Source organism: Ovis canadensis, chromosome 3 (genome assembly GCF_042477335.2).
Source record: "Ovis canadensis isolate MfBH-ARS-UI-01 breed Bighorn chromosome 3, ARS-UI_OviCan_v2, whole genome shotgun sequence".
NCBI lineage: Eukaryota > Metazoa > Chordata > Mammalia > Artiodactyla > Bovidae > Ovis > Ovis canadensis.
The window spans coordinates 217,030,910-217,045,322 of NC_091247.1; the positions used below are offsets into that span (position 1 = coordinate 217,030,910).

Below are 14,413 nucleotides of genomic sequence, written 5' to 3' on the forward strand. Positions count from 1 at the left end.
CCTTGGAGAAGGGAATGGGAACCCACTCCCGTGTTCTTGCCTGGGATATCCCATGGACAGAGGAGCCTGGTGGGCTACAGTCCATGGAGTCACAAAGAGTCGGATACGACTTAGCGACTAAACAAGTGCTAACTGTGTATAGTAACCAGAGCCTACATTCATTCATCCACAACCTGACTCATTCACCAGATACTCTGCGAGTGACGAGTCCACGTCTGGGGCTTTACCAGACATCAGGTGGGCATGTGGCTGAGGAGATGGTCCCCACTGCCAAGGCAGCAGTTTGGTGACCCAGCACTCAGACCTGGGAGGGCCCGGCATGAAAGCAGACAGTAACCCTGGCAACACCTAATTAGAAAAGTAAGCCCACGGCAAGAAAATCAGCCTCACGCGTTTTGTCACCAAGAGGGCAAGACACTTGGATGAGTGGGTGCTCGTGGGAATGTCCCCCCTAGAGCACCCTGGACGGTTGCTGCAAGGAGGGACGGAGGTGAGAAGGAAGGACGTCCCAGAAGTGGAATTGCTCTCTTTCCCCAGGGGACAGGCCAGGAGTGGAGTGGGTCACACTCTAGAAAGAAGCCCCTGCTGTCCTGGGAGACCCCGTACACGGCTTCATCACCTGGCCTCGACACCTGCCTGCAGGCAGGCCACTCCTTGACCTCGGGTGACACACCTGGCCTCCCTGGAGAACGTCCCCTTCTGCAGGGTGGGGTCACCGTGGAAGGGGCTCAACCCCTTTTTCTGATGCCATCTGTGGGTGGCCCCTGGGATGCCGGCCAAGTGTCCAGCATCGGGTACCTGCCTGCCTTTGTCACAGCTTGGCACATCTGCTCAGCTTAGCCATTGGTGTTTTCACACACTGAAACATACAGCTTCCGAGACTCCGGGTGTGTTTATTGTGAGTCCTTCGTGGCCACCCTTTTCCTGGACGGTCCTGCAGCACAGCCATGCGCTCGCTGGCATCACTCGACCCCCGGCCCCTCCACACCTGGTTTCTTCTGTCTGCACCCTCAGTTCTTCTGTCTCACCTCCCTGCCCCAGCCTCAGCCCAGTATCCCAAGCCCCATCTTTAAATGCCCATGGGTCCCGTCCCAGTTTTTTCCAGCCTGGTCATGGCTCATGGGAGGCCACTGGAGAAGCGTCAGGCCCGTCCACCCCAGGAGGGTGGGGGGGGTGTCTCGTCTTCTGGAGAAGTTGAGGGTCCTGGTCCTCTTTGTCCAGCCGCTATCAGAAATACAGGTGTAGGTCTCCTGGTTTGGAATTCTGGGCCAGCCTCTTTCTTTCTTCCCTGCCAGGGACAAATCAGAAGAAAAGGAGGTGAGTTAGTGATGGGAGGCCTGGCTGCATAAGGAGTGGCCCCAGGAGACCTGGGACGGAGCTCCAGCCTCTTTCTTGGTTCCTCTGCATGCTGGTCCCCCACCTTCCCCGTCCCTGGACTCTCTGGTTCGCTCAAACCACACCTCCCACCTCACAGGCTCCGCAAGAGTCCCCACAGCCCATCAGTAACTGCTGAGCCCTGAAAGCCTCCTGCAGAAGCTGCCTTTATACATGGCCACAAATACTTCACCTGTAATGGCCACTCAGTCTCCAAAATCAGGTCCAAGCAATTCATTCAACTCCCAGGCCCAGGAAGACGAAGCTTCATACATTTATCAGCTGAGCTCCCTTCTTTTGGATGCTGACACCGTTCTCCTGGGTTCCAGGGCTCATCTTGACCCTCGGCATCCATCAGGCACACCATCCTTCCATGAAAGCGTTCTTGCCACAGCCTGGCTACTCACCCTCGGCCCACCAGAACCTCCTGCCTCTTGTCTCAACCTCCCTCCATCTCCCCCCCATCCCTCCTGGCCCAGCTGAGCCCCAGAGCCTCCCGGAGCCTCCCTGGCCACACCAACACAATGGATCTCTCTCTCCTCTGATTCCTGAAGCCTTTGCAGTCTGTCCCATGTGATATCAGACATCATTGTTTTCTACTGGAAAGCATGTGAGATTGGGAGCCCAGTGTTCCATGTTCAAGGTTTGTATCTACTGTGCCCTGGGCTGAAAAAGCCACCTGGATGTGCCGGCATGTCCCTGTAACTCCCACAAAGCCCTTCAAGATTAGGCCAGGGTTGCCTTGGACAAATTCCTCCAGGTATCCTGCCCACTCCCACAAAACCAAGCCCCTACCCCTCTGCCACTCAGTCAGAAGAGGGGACGTTTATCTGATTTGAAGAGGTGCTTGCACCCCTACGTTTACAGCAGCACTATTCCCAATAGCCAAGACATGGGAGCAGCCTGGGTTCCTCGACAGATGAATGGATAAAGATGTGGTACACGTCCACCACGGAATACTACTCAACCATGCAAAAGAACGCAATAACGCCTCTTGCATCAAGATGGATGGACCTAGAGATGACCCTACTAAGTGAAGAGAGTCAGACAGAGAAAGACAAATATCATATGACATCACCTGTACGTGGAATCTAAAACAAATGATGCTGGTAATCCAGGAAATAATATTTGATAGTGATCATGGTAGGAACCCTGAAGACTGATTTAACCAAAAAGTCTGCTGGAAGCAGGGTAAGTGGGAATATGGTTTCCAGTCAAGACATGAGGTGCCGTCCCATCACTCAGCGTAGAAGCCGAGGTCATTCCAGCAGCCCACAAAACCCTACCCATTGGGCTTCCCCACCCCACCAAGCCGACCTCACCCCCAGGGCCCTCCCTACTCACCTCGCTCCAGCAGCAAGGGCCTCTCTGCTGATTGGACCCTCAGTGACCCCCAACCTCCTCCAGCCTCAGGGCCTCTGCACTCGCTGTTGCCCTGGCCTGGAATGCCCTCTCCCCGCACACCCATAGGGCTCTCCCCTCAATCTTTGCAGTCTTTGCTCGGATGCTGTTTCTCAGGTGGGTCATCCCTTTCCCCTCCTTCCCTTACTGACCTCTACATTCCTCCCCAGCAGTGCCCACAGGACACCCATGGATGCCTATTCTTCACCATATTACCTATAACCATAAGAGCCTGGCGGGCTACAGTCCATGGGGTCGCAAAGAGCTGGACACGACTGAGCGACTAACACTTGCATCCCTACGGAGCACTGCCTCTATGCACTGAGAGGCTGACAGCGATGTTTTATTTAAACCTTTAGGCATCCTCCACACTGGAGCGATGGCTTCGTGAGGGCGGGGGGTTTTGTTCACCGCGTGTATTTGTATGACGTGTGTTTTCATTTATTGTGTATATTTTTCTTTACTGTGTGTACTGTGCTCAGGTGCTTTATCAATATTTATTAGCTGAAAAAACAAATTAGGAAATAACATAAGTATTTACAGAGAAAAACGAAGGGAAATGCCAGAAAGTAACTTAAAATAATTGAAAGCGCTGGCCTCTGAGGTCTTGGATTCATGGTGAGAAGAGGGGTGGAGCCTGCCGGGTTTCCATAAAAGCCTTACAGTGTTATGCGGCTTTTCAAATTGTGTGTGTGTGTGTGTCTCGAATAAAAATGAGAATGTTTTAAATATGCTGTTTGCACCTCCCCCAGCTCCAATCATACTTCGTCGCAATACTAAAGAAGTGAGCACTGGATTTCCTATTCTTTTGTATTATCAATCCTAAAAAAATCATCTCCTTCCTCTCGTCCACCTCTTTCTCTCTAACCCACCACATCTCTGATTCACCGCAAGGCTGGAAGCGCTCACCTCCCCCATTGCTGTCAAATCCATTCACCTCCTTCTGTCTCCATCATTAGGGTTCTAATGCCATCATCCACCTGGATGCCAGCAAAAATTCCGTGACCAGTCCACCTGGATCCATACAGTGTGTCCAGCCCACTGCACTGTGGTGAGACCTCCTTGCTCCCCCGGCACCCTTTCCCTTGTTCCGTTGGCAACCCCATCTCTGTACTCACTGTGTTAATCCCATCACAGGGCCTTTGGATATAGTTCACTCTGCCTGGAATGCTGTTTCTGGAACCTTTGCCTGTTCAATTCCCTTTTCATCATTCGAATATCATTAAGTCAAATCCCCCCATTTCAGGCCCTGGTAGCTCAGGTATGTGGATATCCGTGCTTTGCAACACTGATCACAGCTGTAGTTTTACGTTGGGGTTTACTAGATTAACAACTGCTTCCTTATGCCCCATCAGCACATACACATCTCATGATTATCACCAATTCTGTCAAAGGAAGAAATCATTTTTCATGATTTCACTTATCATTTTATCGTTCTCATTTCATGTATCATTCTATCACCACTGCCAAGCACACACAGGAGCCCAATGAATAAACACTGAATCTGTTGAACCACTACCTTTTTCTACAGCAACAATCAATATGTATTGCTTGGGGGGAGCATAACTCCTTTCTGCCTTAAAACTCTAGGATTCAGAGACTGCGTGCTTTTTTTAAAGCCCTTCCGCTCACACCTCTCTAAACTTGCAGTTCCCATCTTCACGCATAATTTCTGGAAATGTGTATTTATGTAAAATGTGCAAAAGATTATATGTTGTGTGGGGTTTCTATCCCGGAGTGCTAAGGTCTGATGAAATCCTTCCTCACGCTTTGCCGGGCAGATACAAGCATCCAGGTCTATTTCCAGCACTTCACACATGATTTTTCAATATGCTTCCTCCCTTCATAATCCAACAGATTCAACTGGCTGCATCCCAGTGAACTGCTGACTGAAGCTAAAGATACAGCACTTCCGGCAAACCGAATGATTCTTATCTTGTCTCAGTTCTACTAACATCATCGCTTGGTGCTCTTAATTTTTCTGTGTCCCTCTCAATTTTCTAAAACAAAGGCAAAACATGCAATGGAGTAGCTGAATTATTGCATGCACACGACTACACAGAAGAGACAGTGCCACAGGCCAACAGACAGGGCCACCGTGAGAATGACCGTTTGTTGCAGCTAACGCACGAAATTCCAAACCCAGCGTAAAATAGGGCATCGCGGGTTCCAAATTTGAACACCTAACGCTGAGCACCATTTGTGTACACTTCCTGTGCAATTAGGGACTACCTGGTAATTCAGTATTCATTTAACCCTTTGCTGAGTAAAGCAGGTTTTAATTCATCCATTTCTTCCTACTTATTCAGAATCGTATGAAAAATCAAACGTTCTTTAAAGTTCCTTTTAAACAGTAAGGCCGTCAGACTGTCTCCTTTATCCCCTTCAGACACAAGCTAAAATAACCAGGGGGAGTCTTAAATTCTTATGTTTCCAATGTAGTACAGTTGAACAACTAAATGTGAGAATTCTCATGCATGTATTTTTCAAACACCCCTTCCTTTGCCCCTAAAATCAACTCCTGGCAATTTCTGTTGGCAGGGAGAGGGGCGTCACATCTTCAAAAGGGCTGCAGTCTTGAGAACATGGACCATGCCACATGGGCAGGGGAAGGCAAGGACCAGAAGAATCTGGACGATTCGGCTTCTTGCTGGACCCAGTGTGAACCACTGACCACTTCAATCTCGTGTCTACACTCGCTGGTCTTATCACTGTTTTCAGAGGTAGGCTCACCAACTGGTTTCCAACCACTCAGCCTATCTGTGAGTGATGTGGAATTTGGCATTCTTTGAAACTTTGAGCTTGATCAAAGTTTCTGCCCCTCTGGGGTATGTCACCAAACCCTGTGCATCCCCAGAGAGACAGAGATATGCCTCGCAGCAAAGTGAGGGCTCTGTCATGCTCCAGACACCGACAGGGAGGCTGCCAGTCTCCCCCAAGGCTTAAGGTTCGCCATTATCTTTAAGAGTGTGTGGCCAGGACATGGAAGCAACCTAAATGCCTGTTGACAGCGGAATGGATAAAGAAGATGTGATATATATATATATATATGCAATGAAAAGGAGTGGAATAATGCCATCTGCAGCAACACGGACGGACCTAGGGATTGCCATGCTGAGTGAAGCCAGTCAGGGAAAGAGAAATACCCTATGATAATGCTTATATGTGGAAGCTAAAAGGAAATGATACAAATGATTTCATTGACAAAACAGAAACATCTCACAGACTTAGAGAACGTGTGGTTGCCAGAAGGGACGGGTAGGGGGAAGGGAGAGTTAGGGAGTTTGGGACTGACATGTACACACTGGTATATTTTAAATGGACGACCAACAAGGACCTACTGTACATAAAGCACAAGGAACTCTGTTCAATATTATGTAACAACCTAAGCGGGAAAATCTAAAACCGAATCACTTTGCTGTACACTTGAAACTGTCCCCACATTTTAAATCAACAGTGCGTGCAATGCATGCTAAGTCGCTTCAGTCATGTCTGACTCTCTGCGACCCCATGGACTGTAGCTCATCAGGTCCTCTGACCACCAGGTCCTCCAGGATTCTCCAGGCAAGAATACTAGAGTGGGTTGCCATGCCCCCCTCCAGGGGATCTTCCCGACCCAGGAATCAAACCCACATCTGAGGCTTCTGCATTGCAGACAGATTCTTTATGGCTGAACCACTGGAGAAGCCCTGAATCAAGTATGCTCCAATATAAAGTCAAAAGTTTTTTTTTTTTTTAAAGAGCATGTGAACATTATAATTAGCAACAAAATACAAGCTACACAAGATACCATTTAACGTGTATCTAGTGAACAGCCACTCTCCCCAACTCAAAGCTGGCTGGTGACATAAACAGTCTCACCTAGAGCTGGCGATTCCTTCTGTTCTCCATCTCTATCCATTGACCACGCACTATAAATTTTCAAGGTGGAAATAACCTTTCTGATCCTAAAACGTACATACTCATTTTACGCAGTGGAGGAACTATAAAGGAAAATTATAAAAGGAAACTGAACTTCACACACATCCCTTCCACTCAGACAGAATCATTTGCCTTTGGAGCCACACAGATCCAGGTTGAGCCCAGTTACTTATGCAGTCTCATCTGATAGGTGGCAATAATAATAATGGAGGCTGCCTTACAGTGTGAGGATTTACAATAATATTTTAGTACAGCACAGTATTCAGTAACTGGTAACTATGACTATTATTGCTGTTAATATACCTCCAGTCTGCTTCTTATGCACATGTACCTGTGTATAAATGCCAATGGGCACACTTTATATCCCCACAAGGTGCTTTTGTGTGCCGAAAAGATGATTTAGGACATCTATTGCTTTGATAGATAAGTATTCAATTTATGAAGGGTATATATCTCTAGATTGAGTTCTTTCTGAAGCTTTTGAGCTCAGCAGACAAACTGTACTATTCTATTCATAAGCAGAGGCTGCCTGTGTTGTTTTTCAAAAGCCTGAACTCCTTTAGACTTTGAATACAGTAAGAGGAAAGCACCTTTAAAAACACATGTTATAGAGGACTTCCCTGGTGGACCAGTGGTTAAGACTTCACCCTTCCATGTCAGGGGGTGCTGGTTCCATCCCTGGTTGGGGAACTAAGATCCCACATGCTGCACAGTATAACCAAAAATATATTTTTTTAATTTTTTAAAAAGATGCATGAATGTTCTGTTGCTGTTTAGTCACTGTCACGTCCAACTCCTTGCGACCCCATGGACTATAGCCCGCCAGGCTCCTCTGTCCATGGGATTTCCCAGGCAAGAATACTGGAGTGGGTTGCCATTTCCTTCACCAGAAGGTCTTCGAAACCCAAGGATTGAACCCAGGTTTCCTGCGTTGGCAGGCAGAGTCTTTACCATCTGAGCCACCAGGGAAGCCCAGAATATATAATTGAACTTAAAAGGTAATAAAGTATTCATAAGTTTATGTTTGACTTTATTTTTAGCTAAGTGTTTTATACGTACAAGACACATATAAACACACACACAAATCATGTGGAATAATTATACTATGATGACAGGAATTACCCCTGGACTGTGGGATTATTGGTGACCTTTATATTATGATATACACCTTTTTGCATATACAGTCGAACTTTGAACAACAAAGGAATCTGGGGTGTCCACTCTCCACGCAATCAAAAATCTGACTATAACATTACAGCCAGCCCTCTGTATTCTCAGATTCAACCAGCCTCGGACTATTTACTGTAGTACACGTATTTATTGAAAAAAAAAATCTGCATAAAAGTGGACCCATTTCATTCAAATCCATTGTTCAAGAGTCAACTATGTTATCCTAATAATCAGAATAAAATAGTAAAGCTATTACAAGTTGGGGGAAAATGTACCAGTAACTTTTAAAAAAGAATTATACCAAAGTATTCTTTGATAATCTAAAAAGCTAAAGCGGCAAGCCCACGTGTGATTTTAGAAACACCTTACTTAAAGTCAGAGCCGTGTTCCTTGTACTATTTCGGTGCTGATTTACCTAAGCTATGATATTTTTCTCTGGCTAAAAGAGGTGCAGAAGAGCCTGGATATAATAGTCACTATTTTGTTTGTTTGGGGAGGATGGTTGATACATTTTTAGTTACCCAACATCTATGTTATTCCTTCTCTTCCTCATGGAGCACCAACTCTCCTCTAGAAAAACAGTCTCCACACTGCATACTCAGTCCATGTGCTTTGGATAAAACTGACCCCAACCTTGGCTCCAAGAGTGTGCATATGACCCAGATATGTCCAATTAGACAAGAAAATGAGGTGAAATTCTGACCAATGAAAATCAGACCATGGATTTTTTTCCGATCAATAAAAGACTCTGTTTATGGGACTAGAACCTGGGAGGATATATGCCTAGAGCTACTGGCCATCATACACCATCTGCAGTCCATATGAACAGAAGAATTACATTAAGAGAAATGAAAAAAAAAATCTATCTCCTGGATCACACTGTACCTGAAGCCCAATTTTTCAAAAGAATTGTATTATTTTCAAGTAACATACTATGGACCTTAGACTTATTTTGAATGTTCCAGCACAGGCTCTGGTTAATTTAATGGATATGAGAATGAAATTAATTGAGTCTAATAACACTAACTGGAAACATTTATAGGGACAGATAGGATTTCATGGGTAGATATACCCTGAGCCTAAAGAGGAGGTTGGCATGCATCCAGCACACATAGGATGTGTCCTATGTTTAATGATTTTGTCCTGCTGCTTGCATTGGCCTCCTCGGGACAGCCTGAATATCTCATAGTCAGCATTTTTCAATATATTACAAAAATTCAGCAGTTAGAGCTATTCATTACATTATCTAGGCATTCTAGTACTTTCATTTTGTTAAAATTTGGGCCTTACTATGGAAGGCCTCTGTAAGCCTTACATTTAGGCCTCCCTGGAGGTTCAGCGGAAAGAATCCGCCTGCACTGCAGGAGATGTGAGAGTCGCAGGTTCGATCCCTGAGTTGGGAAGATCTCCTACAGAAGGAAATGGGAACCCACTCCTTGCCTAGGAAGTCCCATGAACACAAGTGGAAATCCCATGAACATAAGTATTATTGCTTGGCAAGTCCCACGAACTGCAGAGCATGGGAGGCTACAGTCCATGGGGTCGCAAGAGTCAGATAGGACTTAGCAATTAAACCACCAAAGAGTCATTCACCCCCTACAGCTGTCCATGCTTTGGCCTATTCTATGGTATCTCTGCTAACCAAAGCCCAATTTTAAATGAATTTATGAGTAGTAGATTTCCCTTTTGGAATAAATTAGTTTGAGCCAGACATTTTAGTCTCTTTTAACCCAAAGAAAGCTAACTGGACCCATTTAATTATAGAATCACTAACACCTACGTTCTGCAGCCCAATTAAAATAATAGCTATACTTTGCTCATCACTTGGTGTGTTCAAGATATTTTAAATATGTTATCTCATGAATAAGCCCACTCGTCCTTTGAGATAGACATTATTTTCTCTGTTTCACAGATGAAGAATCTGAGGCACCATAAGGCTAAATAATTACCCTCAAATCACCCCACTAGATGGACAGAATAGGAAACTAAGACACCGGCCCCACATTCCACCAGTATGCCACACTACCAACCTGTCTAGACTTAGAATTCTAAATTCCAGTCTCGCACTAGAGACAGAATTCTTTTATTGGGCTTGGGTGTACTACCAGTTGAGTTTTAAAAAAAGAAAGAAAGAAAAAAACAGAAACTTACCTCCCACAAATATCCCTGATAGAAGCCAAGCATAGGAACAGCACACAAACAGAACCTTGTTTAAAGTGGGAGGAGAGGCTTCACTAGTGGTCCAGCGGTTAAGAATCTGCCGTGCAAAGTATGTGGGTTGCATCCCTGGTCTGGGAAGTTCTGCAGACCTCGAAGCAACTAAGCTCATTCGCCACAACTACTGGAGCCTACACTCAGCAGGCTCTGCAACTACAGAAGCCTGTAGGGCCCTCGCCCTTCAACAAAGAAGCCACCGCAATGAGAAGCCTGTGAACTCAACAGAGAGCAGACCCCACTCTCTGCAACTAGAGAAAGCAGCGCACAGCAGTGACAACCCAGCACAACCAAAAATAAAGTAATTTTTTTTAAAATTAAAAACTAAAGTGGATGGAGGAAGTCCCCTCAGTGCTACCATGTTCCTCTGATTTCCAAGCAGATCTGAGAGCAGGTTCGGGGCTCACTTGAGTCATGCCAAATGCCCATTAGCATCGTGTAACCTCCAAAGCGTCAGACTTTATTTTGGGGGGCTCCAAAATCACTGCAGATGGTGATTGCAGCCATGAAATTAAAAGACACTTACTCCTTGGAAGGGAAGTTATGCAACCTAGACAGCATATTCAAAAGCAGAGACATTACTTTGCCAACACAGGTTTGTCTAGTCAAGGCTATGGTTCTTCCAGTGGTCATGTATGGGTGTGAGAGTTGGACTGTGAACAAAGCTGAGCACTGAAGAACTGATGCTTTTGAACTGTGGTGTTGGAGAAGACTCTTGAGAGTCCCTTGGACTGCAAGGAGATCCAACCAGTCCATTCTAAAGGAGATCAGTCCTGGGTGTTCTTTGGAAGGACTGATGCTAAAGCTGAAACTCCAATATTTTGGCCACCTGATGCAAAGAGTTGATTCATTGGAAAAGACTCTGATGCTGGGAGGCATTGGGAGGCAGGAGGAGAAGGGGATGACAGAGGATGAGATGGCTGGATGGTATCACTGACTTGATGGACTTGAGTTTGAGTAAACTCCGGGAGTTGGTGATGGACAGGGAGGCCTGGCGTGCTGTGATTCATGGAGTCACAACGAGTTGGACACGACAGAGAGACTGAACTGAACTGAACTGAACTGACCTGACCCTCCGAAGCATTAGTCAAAGCTGACTCCATTGGTGAAATTAGCTGGAAAGCTGCAGATTTTCCACTTTATAAGGACACTGTCTAAGCTGGACATGAGCTATCACCAGATTTCCAATAAGTCACTTCTGTTTCGTATAATTATATGAAAATGTAGCAGAATTGTTCTTGCGCATTTACCCAGGACATGGTATCCAGTGTACAATGCATCTAGCTTGTTATTTCTCACAGTAACCCAACTTCACTCCAAGAAACCGAGGTACAACAGATCCATAAAGATAGACTGTTCACAGGCAGGCAGGCCAGGAGCAAACAGATAAAGTGTCCTGCTTTTCACAGTCCTGCTAAGTTGTGTTTGACTCTTTGTGACCCCATGAACTGTAGACTTCCAGGCTCCTCTGTCCGTGGAATTCTCCAGTCAAGAATACTGGAGTGGGTTGCCATGCCTCTCTACAGGGGATCTTCCCAACCCAGGGATCAAACCTAGGTCTCCTGCATTGCAGGGAGATTTCTTCACTTTTCAGAGGCAACTAAGTCACCTGGTCCATTGAATCACATTTTATTTAGGTTACAGAGCCATCGGAGGTCAAGGGAAGCAGTCTTGCTTTCCTCAGGTTCAGTTCCCCACTGAGAGCACCCACATTAATCCCTGCTGCCCACCCCCTACCCTGGGCAAGGATGGCATGATGCTACAGCTCCCCAGGCAGCAAAGGTGGGAGTCAGCGCCTATGGAAGCCTGGGGAATGGAGGCTGGCAGGCAAGGCTTTTCCTTCTGAATAACCCTGCTTGTCAAACACCTCCCCTTGATGATTTCCTGGCAGCCCTGACTCTTTTCGGAGAAAGTTCCAGGGACAAAAGAGTGGCTGTTCCTTCCCACTGGCTCTCAGCGGTGGAGGGAGGGCTTCTCGGGCTCCCAGAGAGGATCCAGGGGAGACAGGGTGGCCAGAGGAGAAGGGGTTTGTGAGACCTGTGCCCCTGAGGTCAGCAGGATGGTGACAACTCCCCCCACCCCATTCCCACTCTACACCCTCCAAGCACACACACGTGGGCAGCTTCCACTTTCAAGAAACTCCTGGAGGCAGACAGCTTCTGCAGCCTGGCACCACAGCACCTCAAGTACAAAGGCTCTTTTCAAATCCACCTCCAAACTGTAGAGCCAGTGCTCAGCCTGTCCATCCAAGAGCTCCCGGCACACATGACCAGAACCTCCTCTATTTACCTGGATTCCTGTAGGAGCCTTCCTTCAGGGGCACACCAGGAGCAGTGCGTTAAGACAAGTCTGCCCTTGCAGGGGCAATAAAGGACTGCCCTGTTCACAATAACCTGGCCAGAGGTCACCTGTGCCAGCAATGATGAACAATAGTGACAAAACCTCGGCGGACCACTCCCACCACGCTTCCCCACAACGTGCCATGCTGGCCACTGCATAGCACTGGGTCTCGAGCCTCATTTCGACTCCAGTCCTCACTTCAACCAGAGGGATCATTCCCAAAAGACATCTCAGCAGGTCCTGCCTCTGACCGACAGCTCCTGCGGCTCCCACGGGTGTCAGAACGAATCCAGCCCCTAACAGTGTCACCGCTCATCACCACCTGAATCCAACCTCTCTCTCCCAGCCTCTGCAGTACACTCTGTCCCACCCTATGTGTTCCCAGCTCCCAGTTCCTTGAACACATCCTCCTTTTCTTGGGTCCCTGAACCTTTTTTTTTTTTTTTTTTTTGCAACATGTGGGATCTTAGTTTCCAGCTCAGGGATCAAACCTGTGCAGAGTCTTAACAACTGCACCTCTAGGGAAGTCCCAAGTCCCCGTGCCTTTGCTCAAGTTATTCCTTCTATTGAGAATGTTCAATCCTGAAAACTCCTATTCATCTTGCTAGGCCCAGCTGATATACTGACTTCTCTGGGAAACCTCCCCTGACTCCCTCCAGCCTCCAGGAGAATTCTCTACCTTTCTTACCAGGAGCATCTTGCATATGGTTTCCAAGGAAGGATTAAGCCGCTGGGAATGTCGACCACTGCAAATTTCAGAGTCTTGCTCTCTCTCCTCCTGCAGGTCACCTCTAAGAGAGCTGGTCAGATTCTTGTTTCCTCATTCTTCTCTTCCTGCCTTTGGACATGGTGGTATGAGGACGTGATTTCTGGAACCACTGCAGCCTTCTGTGGACATGAGGTAAGGCAGGGGGCCAAGCCCCAGAGAGCAGGATCCCCTGAGCCTTGCATCATGAAGTGAAAGTTACTCAGTTGTGTCCAACTCTTTGCGACCCCATGGACTATACAGTCTATGGAATTCTCCAGGCCAGAATCCTGGAGTGGGTAGCCATTCCCTTCTCCAAGGGGTCTTCCCAACCCAGGGGTCGAACTCAGGTTTCCCACATCGCAGGCAGATTCTTTACCAGCTGAGCCACCAGAGAAGGCCAAGAATACTGGAGTGGGTAGCTTATCCTTTTTCCAGCAGATCTTCCCAACCCAGGAATCGAACCAGGATCTCCTGCATTGCAGATGGATCCTTTACCAGCTGAGCTACAAGGGAAGCCCTCCATCACGGTCATGGGCAAAAGTGGTTCCAACTTCCTGCTCTGTCCTTTGCAATGTGATCTGGAAGCTCCTTCCAAGGTAGAAAGGAGTAAGAGTCCCTCCCCACTTTGCCTGCAGTCCCAGCTGCATGTTTCAGCTTGGCCTTTTACCCCAGCACCCCGAGCTGCAGGATCTGAGCACTGCTCTGATGCTAATTAAGTTGTCCCCTGATTCCTGCATCAGTGTCTGTCTGTGCATCACCGACCAATGGACATGAGTCTGAGCAAGCTCTGGAAGATGGTGAAGGCCAGGGAAGCCTGGCGTGCTGCAGTCCATGGGGTCGCAGAGAGTCAGACACAACTGAGTAAACAACAACAGCAACCCACAATCAGAGCTCAGGGGTGATGAGACGGAATGACGGCGCAGGCTTCACGGAAAGCCTGTCCCCGTAGCTTCCACCACTGAGCACACTGTGCTATGGCCAGCTATCTACTCATGTCTGCCATGTACCTCCTTCCTCAAGATTTTAAGCCCTGCTCACCTTTGATTCTCCAGGGTTTGGCTCATGTGGGCCCATTATAAATGTCTGTTAAGAAAGAATGAGTGGGTACCAGACACTGAATAAGGCGTTTCCTCCATCCTACCGATTCTCAGAACTGCTGCCATCCCCTGCCCTGCTTCTCTGTGCCCAGAAAAGTCAGTTTTGTTTAAGTTTTTAAGCACGATGCTCTCCATGTTATAGCTGAGG

At 47.2% G+C, this 14,413-nt stretch overlaps 1 protein-coding gene across 1 annotated transcript in view; it reads right to left on the reverse strand.

Annotated features, from left to right (window-relative positions):
• Positions 1-873: 873 nt before the first annotated feature.
• Positions 874-14,413, reverse strand: part of KCNA6 (potassium voltage-gated channel subfamily A member 6) — a 36,938-nt gene continuing 23,398 nt past the window's right edge. Inside the window, exon 2 of the mRNA XM_069581460.1 lies at positions 874-1,288. The gene's annotated coding sequence lies outside the window, so the exon portion shown is untranslated. The remainder of the gene's footprint in view (positions 1,289-14,413) is intronic.